The 9,245-nt window shown below is 44.7% G+C and overlaps 1 pseudogene; it reads right to left on the minus strand.

Moving 5' to 3' along the window:
• Positions 1–7,283: 7,283 nt before the first annotated feature.
• Positions 7,284–8,012, minus strand: LOC121829836 (small ribosomal subunit protein uS5 pseudogene; annotated as a pseudogene).
• Between the last annotated feature and the right edge of the window lie 1,233 nt (positions 8,013–9,245).

The following is a 9,245-nucleotide window of genomic DNA, read 5'->3' on the forward strand; positions in this document are numbered from 1 at the left end:
GAAGAGAGAGAGAGAGAGAGAGAGAGAGAGAGAGAGAGAGAGAGAGAGAGAGAGAGAGAGAGAGAGAGAGAGAGCCCTCACTCTTAGTGGGCACATGTGCATCACTGCTTGGTATCCCGATTGCTTTTGTGGCATCTTATCACAGGATCCCAGTATTCAGCTGCCGGTTTCTTTCCCCCCACTGTAACTGGGGCTAATGAGGACTATTTTTAAATGCACTTTTAAATAATGTAAGCTTCCAGCACTCTGCTCAGAGTGATGGGAAACTGGACAGAGACCAATGTATTTCCTTTCTCACGGCTTATCATGCCAGGCAGGTTAATTCTCAACCACAATTCTCTTGGAAGAGCATCTTGGAATGAGTATACAGTAGGTTGACCCTATCAGCCACCTAAAGCCATAAGTTTGACTCTTTTATCCAGAAGTTAAAAACTGTTGTGTACTAATCGAAAGAAAGCTGGGGAGATAGCCCAGAGGGTACAGTGCCTATCTGGTGAGCACCAAGCCTGGCTCTCAAGCCCAGCACTGCATAGAGCAAGCCCGGGGCACACACCTGCGATCCTGGCACCTGCCATTTATCCTTTGACTTTTGTTTACTCTACTTAACAAACTCACTCATTCAAAACCAAAAGCATAGCTACCATAGATCATTCTCCAGACCATAATGAACAAGTCCTTTCTAGACTACCAAAGCAACAGCTGCTAAAATGGCCAAAGTAGTAGCTGGCTTTCTGTACAGGCTAGTTTTTATGCCAATCTGACACAACATAGAGTCATTTGGAAAGATAGAACCTCAGTTCTATATATACCCTACCAGATTGTCCTGCAGAGAAGCCTATGGGGAGTTTTCTTAATTAGTGAATGATATGGGATAGCCCAGACCAATGTGGGCGGTGCCATCCCTGGCAGGTGGTCCTGGGGTGCATAAGAGAGCATGCTGAGCAAGCCAAGAGGAGCAAACCAGTGAGCAGCACTCCTCTGTGGTCTCTTCTTCAGCTCCTGCCTCTAGGTTTCTGCTTTGAGTTCCTGGCCTGATTTCCTTTGGTGATAGACTGTGATGTGGAAGTATAAGTGAAATAAATCCTTTCCAAGTTACTTTTTGGTCATGGAGTTTTATTACAGCAATAGAAAGTAGCTGAGCAAGTGGCATATGCCTTTAATCCTGGCACTCATGAGGCAGAGCCAGGCAGATCTTTGCAAGTTCAAGGCCAGCTTAGTCTATATAGATAGTTCCAGAACAGCCAGGGCTACACAGAGCAACAATAACAACAGCAAAGAAACCCCAACTAAAGCATTCTTCTTGTTGAAGTTCTGTTGACATTGGGGAATTGGATTTAACTGACATAGGAAAATAGCAGTTAGAACAGGACAATGCTGAGTGCAAATTCACACTCACTTGGTAGTCAGGATCCCTCTTTCGTAAAACACTGGGGGAGTTATTCAGGTCTTGTGCCTCCTCCTTGCAAACTTCTCTTTCCACAGAGCTAGCTTAGTCATTGCGGCCAGAAATTCTCATTTGGGTGCAAAACAAGATTTATGGAAGTGAGAAGCACAGTAAATATTGACTGTGGCAACACAGAGGTCAATATTTACCTCCAGGGACAATAAATCCTGATAGCTACCAAAACAGAAAGTCAATATTTTGAGGGCGGTGTCAGGTGCATCCGAAATGTGCTTGCCAGAAGTGGCCGGAAGTACTTTGTACTGAGACTATTCCTCAAGCTCTGCCCTTTATGCTAATATTAAAATGAGTCTTGTGAGGCGGGGGAAGCAGCATTCCTACTCCCTGATTTTTGAAAAGATCCATAAATCGCTGTCCACCTCAGACACATCTGCCGGCAAACTTGTATTTTGGAAGGCATGTGTTTCTTCTTTAACCCCCCACCTTTCTCTGTGTAAGTAACAAAGGGGAAAACTGCTAACAGCTCTTCGGTCTCTCAGTCACTGCACAGAGGGAAAGTTGGAGAGGAAAGCACTGACATTCACTGAACTTTCTGGAACCCAGGCTACCAAAGCCTGTTTGATTCTCACAAATAGTGATGTACATGTACTCATCGATTTTCCATCCACTTCCTTTGAATATAGCATCCTTCCTCTGTTAATTGTTAAGCAACTGGATAAAAAGCAACCTTCCCTGATCTGTCCACTTTTTGTGTGTGTGAATTGAATACAGGCTACTCTTTTTGAAAGAGGGATGCCTGTGTACTGGCGACGCTTCAGTTCTGAAGCAGCAACAGATGTTGATCTCTGCCCAGCTCTACCAACAGCCATGTCTCTGCTGCGGCCAGCAGGTTCTGGGCAGAGGAGCTACTTGTCTGTCTGAGTTGTTCAGAGTGGTTTTAAACTCTTTAGGAAGTCATCTCGTGCTTCCGGTTGTCCTACAGCCAACACTTCAAGATGACCAAGAAGGTAGCACAAAGCAAGCGCAGCTCTGAAATAGTCACACCCAGCAGAGATCACTGAAACCTCCGCTGTCTTTTGAGAACAGGTTGCTGATGTGGCCTTGTTTTGCTTGTGGTTCTAGGAAACAGAGTCCAGCACATGTTAGCAGTGCTCTGTCCCTTTGCCACCTTCAAAGCCCACTGGCAGGTGTGATTGGAGAAGAAATAAAGGGCGTTCCTTGCCTCCCTTGTCTGCTGGTCCCTGCAGGGAGACTGGGGGTGAGCATTCAGTAGAAGGAAGGGTTCCGGGGTGGTTCTTCCCAAAGTGCCAAGCTGGATTTCACTCAGAACTGCAAACACAGTTTGCTCAAGGACTGCATGTCAGGCCTTCAATTTTTGTGCCCATTTCTCAGATTGGAGATGGAAGCCAATGGGGAAGTGACTGACACAAAGCAGGAAAACTAGATGGGAAGCTAGGATTCAAGCTTGGGCCACCTGCCGCTTTCATTTCCGGCTGTGTCCCAGTTGGCTCTCACTTCCAATGTTTCCTTTCTTCCTTTTCTCCTTGCCTCATCTCTGTGTGTAATCATCCTGGTGAAGGTAACCAGTTAGATAGCTTCCCCCTTGGTTTTTGTTCACTCCAGGTGTAAGGTCAACCCAGGACCTCTCTTATGAACTTGGAGTTCTTTGGAATTACCCTGGATAAGGCTAAAGCTACATGGAGAATTCTAGAGCTGAGCTAATTGGCTCCTGGCATCACCACACAGTAAGAGTTTCTTGCAGGTTGTGTTTGGAGAGCTCTTGGTGCCACAACAGATCAGCAATGTAAACAGAAAGAAGAATGTGCCTTCAGGACTAACTCAAGATACAAAAGGAACTTCACACTCAGTCAGATCTCCTCTCCATCTTTAGTTCTCCTGAGTAGGATTTGCCTTGTAACCAGGAGCCCCGCCTCCATCTTCTTGCAAGAGTAGAGGTCCTCTTATTTTGTAATGATTTGTGAGAGTCAGAGTCCTTATAATACCTCTTTCTTATTAAAAAGTTAAATTACATTTCTTTGTTTCATTTTGTATGTGTATATGTTCTCATGCCATGGAGTGCTGTAGCAGGAATCTTAAAATGTCTTATTAATTAAAACAAACCCGGAGTCAGGTATTGGGGTGAATGCTGAAAGATCAGAGAGACAGAACAGGCCACAGCTACTTCACCTTGCCAATTCAACCAATCCTGTTTCCTCAGACTAGAAGTATCTGAGTCATCATCTGGATTGAATCTCAGCTGAACTGCTGCTAAAAGCCTAAAAGATTAACCAGGCTTTAATTATTGATCTTCACACCTTATGCACCTTTCTTGTTCCTGCCATCACTTCCTGGGACTAAAGGTGTGTGTCACCATACCTGGCTGTTTCCAGTGTGGCTTTGAACTCACAGAGATCTGGATGGATCTCTGCCTCTAGAATGCTAGGAATAAAGGTGTGTGTGCCACGATTTTCTGGCCCCTATGTCTGTCCGGTGGCTGTTCTGTTCTCTTATCTGCTGAGCCCAGATAAGTTTATTAGGGTGCACAATAAATTGGGGAACACAATATCACCACAGAGTGCATGCGGAAGAATGAGAACAATTTGCAGGAGTTTGGTTTTCTCCCACCATGTGGGTCCCGGGGATTGATAGTCAGGATTGACAACAAGGGCCACTACGGGCTTGGCCACCTTGCTGGCCTGCCTCTTTCAATTTAGTGTAAGCCAAAGGCAGAAGCATCAACTCTTGTGAGATGACCCTCGGAGGGCACTGACTGTTGAGTGGATTTGGCCTGCTGCTTTAGTTCAGCCCCCAGGGCAGAATGTCCCCATCATCACTGTGGCCTTCTATGTGCAGACCAGAAAACAAAGGCACAGCAAGTAAGATTAAGTAACTTGCCACTCACCTGGTGAGTACAGCCCGACATCCCCCGACTCACATTCCTTCCTCTTCGTTGTTTACTGTGCCATTACCTCCCTCTTTAAAGGCTATGTTTCATCAATCTCACTCCCACATATGCACATTTGTCCATCAGCTTCAAGGCCATCTACCCCGCTATCAGCCAATATTCACTCCTCAACCTTGTTAACAAAGATATAAGAGACTTCATAGAATGCTCCAAGTAAACAAAAACACCCCAGACTCCTGGTATATCTCTGGCAGGACTCATTCGTGATGATCTTGTTAATTAGTTAGTAATATTCCAGAGCACCTCTTGGAAACTCTGTTCTAGAATTCTCTTGGTAGCATCCAGTCTGAACTGCGTCCCTTCCTCTGAGGCTTAGCTTTACATCCTTTAAAGGATGGGACAATATTTGTCTACTGTGTGTCTTCTGTCTGTCTCGTAGTCCTTACTAATTATGGCCGTACTTCTGAGATATGACCATAGGGTCTATAGGGTTACCTCTTAACTTCAGTTCTCCACAATAGGGAATCAGTGATCTGAGTTCTGATAAGGAATGTTGTGTGGACATTTCTACCTCTGCTCCAGCATCTCTTTTTTATTTGTTTGTTTGGTTTGGTTTGGTTGTTTCCTTTTGCTTATTGACAAAGGTCTTACTACACAGCCCTACTCATTATGTAGAGCAGGCTAGCTTCAAATTCATCGAACTCTGCCTGCCTCTGCATCCCAAAATCTGGATGGAGTTAATAACATACACCACAACATCTAACTCATACTGCTTTGAATTAGCCTTCCTTCCTTCCTTCCTTCCTTCCTTCCTTCCTTCCTTCCTTCCTTCCTTCCTTCCTTTCCTTCCTTCCTTCCTTCCTTCCTTTCTTCTTTGATTTTCTACCTTTCTAGCTCTTTGAAATTGCCTCCCACAGAAAACATGCACACTTCAATCCTTATCTCAGGGTCTGTTTCTGGAGAAGTCCATCCTAATTCAAGGATGTTTTTACTGTGTGAAACCCAGTAACTCAGGAGTTGAGAAGTCCTCTGTCTTTGTACTAATTGACATTACAACAATTTTCTTAAGCAGTGGGCCTGTATTTCTGATCATTTTTATTCTTTATTGTTCATTTTCTATTCTCTCTTCCATTTGCTCTTGGTTGTTTTCATGGAATTGAGTTTCTTCTGGCCCAATGCCTCTTGAAATCTAGAGGTTGGTGCTACCCTCTGTGTTCTTGGTATGGCAGTTACACATGAGTGGCTGTCATCTCCCTCTCTCCTACATTCTAAAATGAAGCAGGTAGCAAGATGGGTCCACAGTTATGAAATGCTAGGATTCGTGAATTCAGAAATAATGATGATCTAATGGGTGAGTTGTTGTGCCACTGTTTAATATCATTGCACTCTGTGTGTGTGTGTGTGTGTGTGTGTGTGTGTGTGTGTGTGTGCGTGCTCGTGAGCTATTGGAAGGAATTAAGAATCTTTCACAGGCTAGGTAAGTACTCTCTCTCAGAACTATGTTCACACCCTTTGTGCTTACATTTGAGCCCAAATTCTGAGAGCTTCTTTGTCCTACAGCTGTCAAGACAATCAATCCCAGCCAACATGCTTACCTGACTCTTGTGAGCTGCCACTTTGGCTGGGTCAGTCCCTGGCTGATAACTCAGGATCTGAGAGCACCATATTAACAGTCTTAGAGTGCCTTAGGAAACATCTGCAATGCTGTGGCTGCATAGAGACATGTGGAAGTCATATATGCTGTAAATGCTTGTCAACCAAACTCATGTGGTCTTTGGGAATCTTTGAAAATGGCAGCATTTGGAGAAATTAATTCTTCTGACATCAAAATCTATATATAGAAAAAATATGAGCTCTAGCAAAGAAACAAATATGGAATCAAAGAAATCACAGGAAATCTTATTTGATACCACAAGTGGTTGTTCAGAAACTCTTTCCCGAGTGCGATGAGGAGGTTTGGAACATTACTAACCAGCACAAAAGATCCTCCTCCTCCACAATTCACAATTCTGAATCCTCAATTCATCAGAGACAGGCACATCCATTTGCCAGTATTATGGGATTATTTTTTAAAGCCTAACAGTAAATTATCATATTTGACCTATTACAAACTCGTTGAGTTGTAAGTGAATAGTTAACAGTATAATAAATGAAATATGGACAGCTTCAGAAGAGGATCATTCTTGTACTAGTCACACTTTGTTTTATGCAGGTAACATATGCACTTACTGAGGCAACCAGACACCTGTGGTTCTGAGAGACTCATGCTGAGACTCAGCTTGAGTTAGGATGGACTTCTCTGGAACAGACCCTGAGATAAGGATTGAAGTGTGCATGTTTCCTGTGGGAGGCAATTCCAAGGAGCTGAAAAGGTAGGAAATTGAGGAAGGAGGGAGGGAAGGAAGGAAAGACCAGTTCAGGGAGTGCTAAGGAGCAGGACTCCAATGTAGAAATGGGGCTTGAGCCCATGTCTTTGAAAGATGGAGTAGAACACAGCTCAGAGTTGCCTCTCTCAAGGAATCAGCAACTTGGGCTTTCCATGTTCAAATTCCCATCTATTGTCTATCTGTCAGTAGTGAGACATGATCCTTGTCTCCCATACTTCTACCCCAAGTGCAGGCCGAGTCCAGCTACACAGAGTTCTCAGGTGAAGAGTTACAGGAACTTCCAGAAGCAAGTGACCAGCAGATGTAGGACAGATGAGGACAAGGGTACATGAGCAGACATTGGGAGCACCAAGACACAACTCTATCCATTCGCCCATTCCCAGAGACAACCACTTCCAGTGCTTTGCTTCTCTCTCTCTCTCTCTCTCTCTTCTCTCTTTTGCTATTTACCTCTGCTTTCAAATCTTATGCATTGCAGTTAATTACTCTATCAGTTATCCATAATACCTATTGGCTTTTTTTTTTCAAAGGATTTATCTTTCTCTTTTTAACAGACTTAATTCATCTTAATTTTCTTGTATGAAAACCCTTATGTGGTCACCACAACTGAAGCCTGGGTCCTCTGAACAGAGACTCTGGTGTGGGTTTTCACAAGATGGTCAGTGAATTCCTGATAAGGAGACTTGGTGAACACAGTCTCTTTCCAGAGGTCAGGAGGGGGGTTGTCAGGTGGCTGGAGGTCTTGGAGATAGCATCAAAGGTGGCCTTGGCAAAGTGGCCCAGGGTGGCAGTGCAGACCCTAGCTGATGTGTAGCAGTCATCAATACCAGTCAGCTGCAGTAGCTTCTTGAGTTCAGGATCAAAGACGATGCCAGTGTCTCTGGGGGCAGAGATGAGATGCCCCAACACAGAGCCATAATGGTCAGTCACCATGCACAGAACAGTGTGGGGCTCGCCAATCTTGTTCCCTGTACACAGGGACAATAGAAAGCTTGGCCAAGATGATGGTCCCTCAGATGACAGTGGTTACTTCCTTAGAGCACTTAATACCAAGACCAACATGACCATTGTAGTCCCCAATAGTCCCGGGGCAGGGGAGGGGACCCAATAATCTCAGATTCCTTAATGGGAAGGGAGAGCTGGTAGAGCTCCTGCTGGGACTTATCCACTCCTTGTCTTTGGCTTTACCTCCACAGCCTCGGTTGCAAGACCACAGTCCCCAAGACCACTGGCAAAACCTGCGAGGATGCCGCCAGGGCCTCCTAGTCCTTGGCCCCCCCGGGTCCTCCCGGCCTGCGGCTACACTGGTGTCATCCATCATTGGGTGTTTTTCCGAAGAAGAAAGTTGTCTCTCTTTATACCCCAATCGGTTCCTTTTCTCTTTCTCCCTTATCTTCTGAATGATGTCCTATGTAAAAATTGGGATACATCCGTCATTTATTTGTGTTTATTTGTACTTTCTGTGCTTTTAAGACAGAGTCTCATTCCATAGCCCAGACTGTGCTGACATCCACTGCGAAGACCAGGTTGGCCATGTATTAGCAGTGATCCCCCTGCATCACCCCCCACTGTCCCATTACAAAGTGAGTAAAGGCCACACTGTCATACTGTACACTCAATATGGTTAAGATGCTGAATTTCATCTTCCGTCTTTCAAAATCATAATCAAGATAAAGAAGTTTTCCTTCTCCCCCCCCCTTCGCCCCCACCCCGGAATATTTCCCAGCTTTTAAATGTCAGCTCCAGTACTGACCATCTTCTCACATCACACTTCACGCTCTTTCTCTTCTCTGAACTCACTACCTTTCCATCCAGACCTCCTACGGAGCACTCACCTGGCTTTTCATTGTCTTATGTTTGAGGTATGTATATATAAATACTCGAGGAGATATTAAGACATCTTTAAAGCAGGCATTGTGCCCATGCTCCCAGGAATTTGGAGAGTCAATATACATATTGGACAACGTTGTATTTACATAATAATCTCTTAGAAACCAAATCAGGTGGCTGGCAATTGGCGCTTAAGATCATCATAGACAGAGTAAATTTGCAACCATCCCTCATGCCTGTGATTACACTATAATCACTTTCCTTGGTCTATCATTTTACTACTAAGGTGCTCTTGAAACAAGCCTATCCCTTTACGTATTCTGCAGTCTGTGCTGGTTACTTTTAGCAGCCAATTTTACACAATCTAGAACCATCTGCCAAGAGGGTTGAATTGTTGACCTCAAGTTACCCTTTGGTCATGCCTATGGGGAACTATCTCGATTGTGATTTGACTTATGAAGACTCAACCCCTTGTGAGAGACACCATTCCTAAGCTGTAGGGCCCTGAACTATATAAAAGAAAGCAAGCAGGCATCACTACGTGTACATTCATTTCTCTTCACTCTTGGTTGTGGATGGTGTGACCAGCTCCTCTCTCTGTGTCTTCCCTGTGCTGTGGATGGTGTGACTACCTCCTCTTTCTGTGGCTTCCCTGTGCTGTGGATGGTGTGACCAGCTCCTCTCTCTGTGGCTTCCCTGTGCTGTGGATGGGGTGACTATC

Source organism: Peromyscus maniculatus, chromosome 5 (genome assembly GCF_049852395.1).
Source record: "Peromyscus maniculatus bairdii isolate BWxNUB_F1_BW_parent chromosome 5, HU_Pman_BW_mat_3.1, whole genome shotgun sequence".
Lineage (NCBI taxonomy): Eukaryota > Metazoa > Chordata > Mammalia > Rodentia > Cricetidae > Peromyscus > Peromyscus maniculatus.